The following is a 13811-nucleotide window of genomic DNA, read 5'->3' as shown; positions in this document are numbered from 1 at the left end:
ACGTATGGATTTGTAAAATGTTACAGTATTTGTAGTTTTTATTAAGTTTGCTTTTTGTATTTTAAGTAATTCTTCTTGTTATTTGTTTTCCTTTGTATGTATGTAGTTCATTTATTATGTTCTGCTGTTTTTTCTTTATTGTGTTGCTATATTGTTTCTGCAAAGAAGGGAGATATTGTAATAGCTACAGTGGTGATGTCATGGCACCTTGAATGTTCTATTAGCTCCTGGGTGATGGAATGTTTGTGCTTGAAGCAGAGACTCATTCCCTGGAAGCTGTTGTTGTGATGAGCAGTATTAAATACTTCTTCTTCTACTAATCGGTTGTGATCGTGGTCACTTCACACATGTAACTGTAATATATTCCTTGCAGTTTGCAGGCAGCTCTTCCAGGACAGGTAAGCGCTCACTTCTCTATATCAGGATTTTAACTCTTTAACTGCAAGGCACAAAAGGATCTCTCTGACAAAGCGATAACCCACTGGCCTATTTATAGTCTATGCACTTTGTGATCTGAAAGGGACACGTTCTTTGCAGCAGGCACTTTAACCTTCTGCACTATGATGAGTCAAAACTTCGTCTACCAGACAAAGCTCCAGTCTCTGTCCAGGAAGAACATTAATCACCAGAGATTGTGAAATTTTTGTTGATGGTTGAAAATCGCCGAGTCAAGGAATGTGGCATCTGGTGCTTTTGAAACAACAAACAGGGTGCCCCCACCCCAAGTCAGCGCCCGGTGCGATGGCACCGATCGCAGCGCCCTAGAGCCGGCCCTGCACTTTGGGGTACATTTAACTTACCACATGGACACCACAGCATTGCTGCACGATGCCAGGCTGCTGATGGTGGTGAGGAAATATGAATTTTGTGATCAGTTATGTCCCCTATCGTAGACCCCAACGGCTCCATGTGCATGCTATAAGTACATGTATGTTCCCTCCAGTTCCAGTTTTGAAGACGCAAATATATGTGCGTCCACCGTCAACATGTCCTCTTTCAGATCCGCCATGAATGGGTCAGATATTCCATTCCTAAGTATGAAAGGCCACCGACTTTATGTGGTTCACTTTCCACATTTTACAGATTCAGGCGAGTAGGCCCTGAATTCTGTCATCAAGCCTTTTCCTGCCTTCTGCCTCTGAAAGCTCCAGTCTGAGCCTGCATCTGTATCCATGAACTTTGTCCTACTCCCTGCGCGGCTAACGGTGCCTGATCCAGCCTGTTGCCTGCCAAAAACTGCATTTCACCTTCAAGATTATCTGCTCCGCTCCTCATCCGATGCATTCCTGTCTAGTAGTTTAGGTAAACATTCCTCCAGCTACTGTGCAAAGAGCCAGGCCTCGCTGTCCTCATGCAAGTAATTCATAGCCCCTGTTACCATGGAATATTCCTACCCCCTCGCATCTCGTGTAGACACTTAGACGCTTGTACACGCACTAACAGTCAGTATAGAATAGATTCTATCCTAGAGACCTTTCCTTTTGGATAACACAGTTCTTTAAACATAGGATATTAGATATGATTTGGGATTAGGTTGACATGACCCCCCAGACTTCTGTCTCCACATGTAGAGCTAAATGTCAAGTCCCCTTCACCCTCTAGTTGCACGTCAATCACACGTCATGCGGCTGCGCGCGCATCTCTGCCAAATATTTCTGCTGACATTGCAGGATTCTTTTATGGATCCACCCACTTGTGACATCATGTATAATGACGTTTACTAAGTTACGCCTATATGTCCGCCTCTATTAGTTACGTATGCACATTTTATCTGTATTATCAGCTGTTACGCCTCTTGCATCTGTTTCACTGTAATGCATTTCCTATAAAACTGATTATCTGTCAATAATGTATGCCCTTCCTTCCTGAACTTTCGTGGTGATGGAATAGAAGCCTGCAATTCGAATTGTATTCCTTTGTATAGGAATAAAGCCTTTTAGAACCTCTAATACCACGGATTCTGCCTCTTATATTTACTGAGTTATTCTTACTAGACTTTACCGCATAAAAAATAGTACCGGTAATGAAATATTTACCACAGTGGCATGCGTACTGCCACCAGACCACTGGATGCCCTGACATCCCCTACCACCTACGAGGCTGCCGAACACTAAAACATGCAGAGAAACAACACAAATCCATTGTGCCGTAATCCGAGGGGCCTCCGTGGTGAACCATCTCTAGCCAGGTGCAGACCAGTCAAACAGCACTTGATAGGATCCAGGCGCACAGCTAGACAAGTCGCAGGTGTGACCGTCGGCACACCTGGGCAAGACGCAGGTGTGACAATGGGCACACCTGGACAAGATGCAGGTGTGACCGCAGGCACACCTGGACAAGACACAGGTGTGACTGTGGGCCCACCTGGACAAGATGCAGGTGTGTACGTGAGCACACCTGGACAAGACACAGGTGTGTACGTGGGCACACCTGGACAAGACACAGGTGTGTACATGGGCACACCTGGACAAGACACAGGTGTGGCGTGGGCACACCTGGACAAGACACAGGTGTGTACATGGGCACACCTGGACAAGACACAGGTGTGGCGTGGGCACACCTGGACAAGACACAGGTGTGGCCGTGGGCACACCTGGACAAGACACAGGTGTGGCCGTGGGCACACCTGGACAAGACAGAGGTGGGGCCGTGGGCACACCAGGACAGCTCTGCTTGACAGTTCAGGGGGGGGGGCAGTAATCACACTTAATGCAGGGACTTGAATTGAAGATTTATTAAGTAGAAAGGTACAAATGCAGCTCAGTACAAGAACAGCTGGAGAATGAATCATACCATTCTCATCTCACCGATTCACCAGACATTCTTATTACATAGCCCTATTCTAATTCCATCCCACCTTAAAGAGATATGCTTGTTACTACACATCCCCCTTCGTAATAAAAATAAAATAAAAATAAAAAAATACAAGAAAGAAAAATTCAAAAGCGAACATATTCCTCAAATTTCTTTGGAGTTATTATGCGGCTTCCAAATTTGCTGGATTTGTTTTGCACACTGTTCTCTTTGGTCACGACTCCATTCTGCAAACCAGATTCCCCAACATTCACATGATTATCAGATTCACTCCCTTCGGGATCCATCCCCAGCTCACATCGACTGCTACACCTCTCCTGAGGAACTTAAAAACTCACTACGCCGCCAGAACTTGGTGTAACCCGTGGACTATCCAACAAGTGGGATCCTGAACTCCAGAAAGGAAACCAGACTCAGACAAATTAGACTTCTTAGTCACATCTTCTCCCTTTTCAACAGAAGGTACAACATCCATCCACCAATCATTTTGTTTTCCTTCCATAGAACGCGTCTTCCTTCTAACAATAGAAACATCTGAAATGGAAATACGACTCATGGGATGTACACCACCACCATCCAGTTCAACCGTGTTACGCATGACTTTAGTCACAATCCTTGGATCAGAAAACTTGGACTGTAACTTACTCACTTTTCATCCACATTTAACCCTGACACTTTGTCCAACCTTTATACAAACATCTTTAGTACCATGTTTAGCATCAACATACAGTTTATTTTTGCATTGAGAGTTGATTGTGGATTCCTTCACCTGTTCACAATCCCAGTCGTACGTTTAACTTCTACCCATCCATCCGGGATTAATTTTGCAATGAGGGAACCTTCCACAAATTAATCCAAACGGACTCTCCCCATCCGTATCATGGACAGTAATTCTGTAGGACCAAATCAGCTTGTTGAGTTCATCATCCCTATTTTTGTTGCTTTTTTTTGCTAACTGTAAGACACCTTTCAAGATTCTATTAACTCTCTCTACAACAGAGTTACCCCTGGGGCGATACAAATCAGTGCATTTCTGTTCAATGCCAGTCTTATACATGAACTTTTTCCGTCAAATCTGATTTAAATTGAACTCCATTGTCGGTTAATATGGAAACCGGAAAACCTGCTCTTAAAAAACATTTACTCAAGAAATCAATAACACTCTCAGCGTCAACCTTCTTGACAACATCAACCTCCAGCCACCTTGAAAAAAGGTCAATCAATACTAAAATATACTTGGCAACACCATCTTGCCAAACCACGGGTCCCATGATATCTAAAGCGACGCATTCCCATGGCAAATTGAGACACGCAAGTGAAGACATAGGAGGGTCTTTTGTGCTTTGTCTGAACTCTCACAACTTATGCAAGCACGAACAAATCTTTCGATGTCTAAAAAAAATTTTGGCCACCAATACAACACCTTAATGTTTCTCTTAGTACGAGATACCCCTGGATGTCCCTCATGACCAATTGAAACAATTTTTGCCCGCATGCCTTTAGGCGGTATGATTTTTTCTCCTCTACAAATGAATTCACCATCCATACTCCACTCGTCACGTACCTCCCAGAATGATCTTAACTCTGCATTGAGTTTGCACTCGTTAGACCACCTGTTCGTGATCCTGTTCTTGACATCTAGCAAGATATCATCCTTCTTATATTCTTCTTCCCAATCACTCTTACGCAAACCAGTAGTGTCAGTAAACACCCCAGCCACCCAAAAATCACACCATGCATCGGGGTCAATTTCCTTCATAGGTAAGGACAGTCTACTGAGAAAATCGGCAATAACGTTTTTTGCTCCAGGGACACACTGTACTTCGTATACAAAACCTTGAAGCCTCATTGACATCCTAGCAATTCTTGCCAAGGCTCTCGAAAGACCCTCAGTAGTGAGCAGTTTAGTCAATGGTTTATGATCAGAGCGTAAAATAAATTTCTTGCCCCATATGAATTTCCGAAAAGGCTCCATGGCCCACACACAAGCCAACGTTTCTCGTTCTATCACTGAAAGGCAAAGGCAATGACAACCTCTTTGCCTTGCTCAGACATTTGGGACAAAACACCACCCAACCCAGTTCCACTGGCATCAGTAGTTACAAATGTGTTTGCGAGTGGCTCAAATCCTTGTAACGTAGGGGAAAAGGCAATAGCTTCCTTGATGCTCTCAAATGACCTTTGACAAGCGTCATTCCATACAAAAGTAACCCTGTTCTTGATTAGTAACCGCATTTCATACGTTTTCTGTGAAAAGTTGTTAACAAACTTCGAATACAATTCTGCTAAGCCAAGGAAAGATCTGAGCTCGTCCTTTGATTTTGGTGAAGGAGCACTGAGTATGGCTTCCACCAGATTGCTCTTAGGTTTAATGCCTGTTCCACCTATCTCATGCCCCAAATATGTAACAGACTTTTCTGCAAATTTGCATTTGCTGCCTTCAGCGACCAACCCATTGTCTTTAAGAATACTCAAAACCTCTCTAAGAATGGCATCATGCTGTGATCTGTTTTTTCCCATTATCAGGATGTCATTCCGAAAGAATACCACCTCACGAATGTGACCAAATAAGTTTGACATCAGCCTCTGAAATACGGCAGCGGCTGATGCCAAACCAAAAGGCATTTGTTTAAATCTGAAACAACCAAAAGGTGTACAAAATGTGGTAAACTGTCTGCTCCTTTTGTCTAACATCACTTGGTGATATGCAGCAGATAGGTCCAACGTGGAAAACCATTTAGCATTTCGTGTCAACGATAACATTTTGTCAATCCTGGGAAGGGGAAACTGGTCAATCAAAATATTGTTATTCAGATATCTTAAGTCGACACATAGACGGGCCTTCCCATTGGAATTACGAGCAACGACCAATGGAGAAACCCATTTGCCCGCTTCCACAGGTTCAATGACGTCATTGCTTAATGCTTAACATTTTCTCTAATTCGCCTTTAACTTCCTCCCTATCTTTAAAGGGAATATTTCTTGCCTTGTGTACTTTCGGAATAGCTCACTCCTTTAGGCAAATTTGATGCGTAAAGCCCTTTAGTTTTCCCATACTATTGTCAAAAACTTCGGGAAAGTCTTTTAGGACCCACTTCCTAGTGTCCTCACTATCACAAGACACTAAAACTTGCTCCTTACTGTTCGGATCCAGAATGATGTTTAACAACTGTTGGTCTTTCCACCCCAAAACCGATGGTCCTTCCTTAGCTATATAAAGTTTCCCAACAGATTGTCTCTCCTTAAAACAAAATACTAAGGTTCTAAAACCTAACATGTCAATTTTTTCCCCTGTGAAACTCTCAGCAGAAATGTCATCTGGTTCTAACCATATCCCAATACTGTTGCTGAATTGACTTTTCCATACGTCTTGGGAAACAATGGTAAAGGGGGACCCTGAGTCTGCAGCTAATTGGACTGTGATGCCCCCAAGAGAGACCAGACACAAGGGTTTTGAAGAAGAACCACTAGTGATGTTTAGTACCACTTTCTTCTTCTGGACACAGTTAACCTGCACATCCTCATCACTAGAGCTTGAGCGACTTTCATCATCCCCTTCTTGTACACAGACAACTTTTCCTTTAGACTTCGGTTTAGGCTTACGTTTGCAAACCCTAGAGAAATGCCCAATTAAGCCACATCCCAAACACTTTGCAGATTTATCAGGACATTTCTTGTACGCTGCAGAGTGTGAGTAACTACCACATCTGTAACAAATCAAATAACCATATTTCTTTTGTTCCGTATTATCTGGCTTTCTTCTTTCCAACTTCGCACCTCTGTAACTTTTATAATTAGATTTTTTTTCTACGACCTTCCCCACAATTTCCTCAGAATTCTTTTTGTCTTGAGAAAGTGTAGCTTTTGCACAACGTTCAGAGAGTTCAGCTTTCTTTACCATTGCAATAATTTCCTTCAAACGGGAGACAACCATCTCAACGCATGCGTTATGACGCATGCGTTTACATTGCGTGCACTTACAACGCACGCGACGTCACGATGCGTGCGTTGTCTACGCACGCCATTACATCGCATGCGCTTTCAGAACGCGTGCATTCCCAACGCATGGGATGTAATGGACGCGCGTCGAGATGGGCTACGGGGGCCATCGAGACGGGCTCCGGGGGACACAGACGACAAGGAGGCAACGCTGGAACAGCGACAAGAGACAGGTAAGGAGGCTGCTCGTATTTAGGGCTTAGAGTGTAGGGTTCTGTTTTTTCCTTTAGTATATAGGTACTGTTTTGGTATTGCGGTAGGGCTTAGGGTTAATGGTAGTATAAGTGCTGTTGTTGGCTTCAGGCATTAGGGCTTAGGGCTACTAGTAGTATAGGCTCTATTTTGGGGTTGCGTTAGGGCTTAGGACTAGTTGCTGTGTAGGTACTGTTTTGGCCTTTGGGGATTAGGGTTTAGGGTTGAGGTTGTAGTGTAGGCTTGCTATACAGCCTTTACTGTTTAGGGCTTAGGTAAGTGTTAGCGTGCCATATTGTAGGGTACTGTTTTATGATTCAAGGATTAGGGTTTAGGGTCGGGTGAAGGGAAATGCGCATATGGGTAAAAATCGCGATTTAAAAGCATGCGGGGTGTCTGTATGCGGTGTGAATGTATTTTGCATGCATTGCTATACAAATGCGATGTCATGGTATGCGTTGTGATTACTCACGATCTAAGGGAACATGCGATGTAACAATTACGACGTAATGGCATACGATGTAAGCGTTTGCGATGTACCATCATACATCCCCTTCAAACACCCTTCGCCTTCCACCCGTAACTTGTCCTGTAAACTCTTATTTTTAGTATACATGACAACCTGGTCACGAATGAACTCGTCGTGTAGTTGTGCAAACCTACACCTAATTGCAATTTTTTTTAAAGCAGACACGTATTCTTCAATTGTTTCGTGTTTCTCCTGCTTCCTGTGAAAGAAAGTGTGCCTCGTGACAGCGAATACACACAGAAGGGCAAAAGTGGTCATCAAGGTCTAAGATAGCCATTTTAAAAACCTCCATATCACCCTCACTTCTCTCACGCTTATGCAATTCGTTAAATATGCGCAACCCTTCTGGACCCAAGGAACATAATAACATCCTTTTTTTCTTTCAGGATAGAAAGGTCCACTGACATCTTCTAGGTTCGCAATGTAATTGCAAAAATATTTTTTCCAGTCCAACCATGCCACTGCAGGTTCGCCAGGTGTTGGCACACATTCTTTTGGAGAATTTATATGCAAGTTTGACAAATTAAAATCTCCTGCAGAGTTTGTTCTTGATGAAGTTGCGTCAGAAGCATTGGTAGGCATGACTTGAGATAAGCAATATGCTAAACAAGTGAAAGCAACAGTAATAATTTGAAAAAAGAAAAACAGAGACTTCTTGCACATGGAGAAAACCCCACTGAGGACAGAAACACAATATATCCAACTGGAAAATGTCGAAAATTCAAATGGAAAAACAGTATCACGATAGTTGAAAATGAAAATGGATGGCCCACTCATTCTAGTATTGAACTTCAAGTAAATAGAGCTGCATGCACTTGTGAATGTACCTAAAATTACAATCAGTCACAAACAAATACCGTGATTGGAGGTTTCCTGGCGTGCGAAATCCAAAATTACCGATATTTCATTCAACAACATCAGAGGTCCACTGTGTCCCTTATGCACGGAGCGTTTCACTTCAAAGGTAATAATAACAAACTACCTTCAAAATGGCTGCCATGTGTGAAGAGCAGCGTAACTACGTTGAAACATGCTGTCCTCTTTCAATGTTTGTGACTCTGACTTGTGACGCGCGGTTGAAGAAGAACGCTGATCATCGAGGGTCCTCTTTCGTAACGGGTCAGCAGCACGGCATTTGGAAAATTGCCTAATGCCGTTGATTCATACAATAGGTAAGCGTATTAGTGTAATTACAAATATACACTTACTAATAAATCACCCGCTGTCTCAAACGCCGTCTACTTCCATAAAGTGTTCGAAATTCATGCATAGACACTCACAATCCGCAAAGATGAAATATGCGATCGGCAAAGCGTCGTCCCGCTTCCTTCATGTACTTGATGAATCCTTCAGGCAATGCGCGCTAAACTCCTTTGGGTGCCCGCTCGTCGCCAAATTAAGTGTAGTAATCACACTTAATGCAGAAACTTGAATTGAAGATTTATTAAGTAGAAAGGTACAAATGTATGCAGCTCAGTACAAAAACAGCTGGAGAATGAATCATAGCATTCTCATCTCACCGATTCACCAGACATTCTTATTACATAGCCCTATTCTAATTCCATCCCACCTTAAAGAGATCTGCTTGTTACTACAGGGTGTCGTGGTTCTGTATTAGAATTACGCACGTGTACCTCTGGGGGCAGTTGAAGGCTAGGAGTGGAAGGAACAGATTCTCTTCCGGGTTACTGACAACAAGCCAGGATTGTATCTCACTTCCTTCCCTCTAACAAGATAATACATTATAATGTCTGAGGCAAGAAGCCCAGGGTGTCCAACTGACAGGTGAGATGATGGAGTGAAAGGTGTAGGCAGGCCGGGGGTGCAAGCAAGCTTTTTCATCAGACCCCCCCTGAATGTGGAGGGGTGTTGAAACAAGGAGGAGAGCCGAGGGGTGCAGAGAGGACAAGGTACATCTGAGAGACGATGAGTTCTGACCTGTGGGCGTTCCTTCCCGCGTGCATCGTGCCAAAGGGATGCTTCGATCGGCTCCCAGGCCCGGATCCAGTGACGTCAGTGGTCCCCCTCTAAGAGCTTTAGGGATCCTCGTCACATTTAGAGCAGGTGTTGGAGCTCAGAAGACACAGGATTGGCTGCACTTTGTCTCCATGCTGCCGCCATAGTCCATCATGGCTTTGAATGAGGTTTGACGTCACCGGGTGGGAAGTGCTTCAGCAGGATGGACCGAGATTGTGACGTCACAAGGAGGTGACGTGGAATTCCGTCCGCACAGGAGGCCCCTGGAGAAGGGTGATCCCTTGGGATGGAGCTGGAGGGGTCAGTGCGGTGAGGGAAGGGGTGGGTGATTGGAGGGTGAATACCAGAGGTGGTGAACAGGGTCCATAGGAGGCGGTCAATGGGGTCCATAGAAGGCGGTCAACGGGGTCCATAGGAGGCGGTCAACGGGGTCCATAGGAGGCGGTCAACGGGGTCCATAGGAGGCGGTCAACGGGGTCCATAGGAGGCGGTCAACGGGGTCCATAGGAGGCAGTCAACGGGGTCCATAGGAGGCAGTCAACGGGGTCCATAGGAGGCAGTCAACGGGGTCCATAGGAGGCAGTCAACGGGGTCCATAGGAGGCAGTCAACGGGGTCCATAGGAGGCAGTCAACGGGGTCCATAGGAGGCAGTCAACGGGGTCCATAGGAGGCAGTCAACGGGGTCCATAGGAGGCAGTCAACGGGGTCCATAGGAGGCGGTCAACGGGGTCCATAGGAGGCGGTCAACGGGGTCCATAGGAGGCGGTCAACGGGGTCCATAGGAGGCGGTCAACGGGGTCCATAGGAGGCGGTCAACGGGGTCCATAGGAGGCGGTCAACGGGGTCCATAGGAGGCGGTCAACGGGGTCCATAGGAGGCAGTCAACGGGGTCCATAGGAGGCAGTCAACGGGGTCCATAGGAGGCAGTCAACGGGGTCCATAGGAGGCAGTCAACGGGGTCCATAGGAGGCAGTCAACGGGGTCCATAGGAGGCAGTCAACGGGGTCCATAGGAGGCAGTCAACGGGGTCCATAGGAGGCAGTCAACGGGGTCCATAGGAGGCAGTCAACGGGGTCCATAGGAGGCAGTCAACGGGGTCCATAGGAGGCGGTCAACGGGGTCCATAGGAGGCGGTCAACGGGGTCCATAGGAGGCGGTCAACGGGGTCCATAGGAGGCGGTCAACGGGGTCCATAGGAGGCGGTCAACGGGGTCCATAGGAGGCGGTCAACGGGGTCCATAGGAGGCGGTCAACGGGGTCCATAGGAGGCGGTCAACGGGGTCCATAGGAGGCGGTCAACGGGGTCCATAGAAGGCGGTCAACGGGGTCCATAGGAGGCGGTCAACGGGGTCCATAGGAGGCGGTCAACGGGGTCCATAGGAGGCGGTCAACGGGGTCCATAGGTGGCGGTCAACGGGGTCCATAGGTGGCGGTCAACGGGGTCCATAGCTGGCGGTCAACGGGGTCCATAGCTGGCGGTCAATGGGGTCCATAGGAGGCGGTCAACAGGGTCCATAGGAGGCGGTCAACAGGGTCCATAGGAGGCGGTCAACAGGGTCCATAGGAGGTGGTCAACAGGGTCCATAGGAGGTGGTCAACAGGGTCCATAGGAGGCGGTCAACAGGGTCCATGGGAGGCGGGAACGGGGTCCATAGGAGGCGGGAACGGGGTCCACCTGACACACAGGAGACGTGAACGGGCTCCACCTGACACATAGGAGGCGGTGAATGGGGTCACCCTTATACAGGAGGCGGTGAATGGGGTCCACCTAAAACATAGCAACTGGGTCCATAGAAGAAGGCTGGGAATGGGGCCCATAGGAAGTGGTGAACAGGGTCCACCAGAATCACAGGAGGCAGTGAACAGAGAAAACCTGACACATAGGAGGCTGTGAACAGGGTCCACCTGACACATAGGTGGCGGTGAACGGGGTCCACCTGACACATAAGGAGGCGGTGAATGGGGTCCACCTGACACATAGGAGGCGGTGAACGGGGTCCACCTGACACATAGGAGGCGGTGAACGGGGTCCACCTGACACATAGGAAGCCGTGAACGGGGTCCACCTGACACAAAGAAAGCCGTGAATGGGGTCCACCCGACACAAAGAAAGCCGTGAACGGGGTCCACCTGACACAGAGGAGGCTGTGAACGGAGTCCACCTGACACAGAGGAGGCTGTGAACGGAGTCCACCTGACACACAGAAGGCGGTGAACGGGGTCCACCTGACACACAGAAGGCGGTGAAAGGGGAACACCTGACACAGAAGAGGCGGTGAACGGGGTCCACCTGACACAAAGGAAGCAGTGAACGGGCTCCACCTGACACACAGAAGGCGGTGAAAGGGGAACACCTGACACAGAAGAGGCGGTGAACGGGGTCCACCTGACACAAAGGAAGCAGTGAACGGGCTCCACCTGACACACAGAAGGCGGTGAAAGGGGAACACCTGACACAGAAGAGGCGGTGAACGGGGTCCACCTGACACAAAGGAAGCAGTGAACGGGCTCCACCTGACACAGAGAAGGCAGAGAACGGGGTCCACCTGACACAGACACTGGAGGCGGTGAACGGGGTCCACTTGGCACAGAGGAGGCGGTAAACGGGGTCCACCTGACACACTTGAGGTGGTGAACGGGGTCCGCCTGACACAGAGTGTAGGAGAGTAGGATCTGCTTCACATGGGTACCCCCACTTTTTGCTGGTGTTTCACTGTTTTTCGACCTTAGTCTGGCTGGGGCCTGGCTAATCCTCTCTAAAATGGTTTGCATGTACATTAGGTACATAGCGAATTGGATTCTGGAGTGCCTTATAAGCCCCTAGTATATGGTATACTATGTACCTAGGGCATAGGTACATCAGAGGCCTAGCAGGGGCTGAAGCATGTATTATGCTACTCCTGGGAAGCACTCCAAAATGGCACCACAGGTCTGCTACTGCAGCTTGGGTAAGGGTGTGCTTGCACCCCTTACAGTGGTATAGGTTACCTAAATCACTACCATTGCACACATATAAAACCTATAAGTCACTCCTATGGCAGGCCTTATCAATCCTGAAGACAGAGTGCTTGGTTTTTATGTGAAAGGGTGCCCCTGCATGAGCAGAGCCCCTCTGCAGCGTTCGGAGTACCTCTTCTGATGCGGTTTGTGGTGCAGCCTGACCATATTCTCTTAAGTGCATTATAACCTCGCGGTAAATGCTAACTTTGGGATGGCTGCACGGAAACATGTCGTGTTTGGTGTCAAACGCTTTGGAATTCTACCCCCCGCCAGTTCTGGCGGCGGGGGTAGCATTCCATCCTTCTAGAGGGAGAGACATGTTCACACTGGTCTAACCCGGTAGGACTTTCTACAGCCCTGGCATCACAAAACAGATGCCTCTGCCACAGACACAGGTCTGGCCTCCTGCTGCTGACCGAAACTCCGGTAGGGGAGGCCAGGACAATAGGTTTCCTGTCCGAGGGAGGTGTGACCACCTCCCCAGACAGGCAGATGTGTATTGGGGCTGGGCGGGAGCACTCTCTGGTGCTTTAAAGTCCTGCACTGGGGGCACACTTGGTGTCCCTGTAAATAGTCCAGTTCAAACCAGCCCCTGCTCTGGTGCTAAACTGGACAAAGGAAATGGGTGTAACCACCCCTCTTTCCAAACCCTCCCATAGGTGGGTCCCTAGAGTATGTCCAACCCCCAAACTTAGTATAAGTATGGGAACCCAGTCCTTCCGACTTTAGATTACCCTGGATGAAACTCTGCAACATATATCCTGGACCTTCGACTTTCTATTTCGACTAGAAGACGGAAGAAATCTCCCTTGGAGTCAAGGAGTGACTCCCCTGCTTGGCAGGCACCAAAGAAGCAACTGACCAGTCTGCATCGCTGAAGCTCCCACCAGACGCCAAAGTCTTTGCATCACCAGAGGTTGATTTCCAGACTTCCCCGAGGCTACCCTTAGTCCACAGCAAAGCTGAGGCCCGTGGCTATTGTGGGTGACTTGGAACCGTGACCCCTGGATACGTTGAACTTTTGCAGCAACACTATCTTCCTGGTCTTCCTTGACGTTGTGCTTTGGGCTCCAAGTAGCCCCAACCTTGAGCACCTCCTGCACCGAAGATTGCTGGCCTCCACTCCACAAGTGACCCGTGGGCCAGTTTCAAGTGTGACCGCTCGAGGCTCCTTCGTGATCGCTAGCCCGTTGGCAAGTGGGTCCCCACGAAGGCAACTCCTCTTCTGCTTGGGCTTTCCTGCTTGCTCCAGACGTGCCCCGACTTACCCTTGCTGGGTGAGTCCCTCAGACCTTGCTG

At 47.8% G+C, this 13811-nt stretch overlaps 1 protein-coding gene across 5 annotated transcripts in view; it reads right to left on the bottom strand.

The window, feature by feature from the left end:
- The window catches only part of HAO2 (hydroxyacid oxidase 2), a 210921-nt gene that overhangs the window by 179987 nt on the left and 17123 nt on the right, over positions 1–13811 (bottom strand). For 2 of the 5 annotated variants that reach the window (XM_085620713.1, XM_085620716.1), the window contains exon 1: positions 8392–8512. The exons of the other annotated variants lie outside the window; for them this stretch is intronic. The gene's annotated coding sequence lies outside the window, so the exon portion shown is untranslated. Of the gene's footprint in view, positions 1–8391; positions 8513–13811 lie in introns of those variants that run through there. 5 annotated transcript variants of the gene reach the window in all.

This window comes from Triturus cristatus, chromosome 8 (assembly GCF_964204655.1).
Source record: "Triturus cristatus chromosome 8, aTriCri1.1, whole genome shotgun sequence".
Taxonomy (NCBI): domain Eukaryota; kingdom Metazoa; phylum Chordata; class Amphibia; order Caudata; family Salamandridae; genus Triturus; species Triturus cristatus.
Note: the sequence above shows the minus strand (reverse complement) of the source record. Positions and strands in the feature narration are given on the sequence as shown.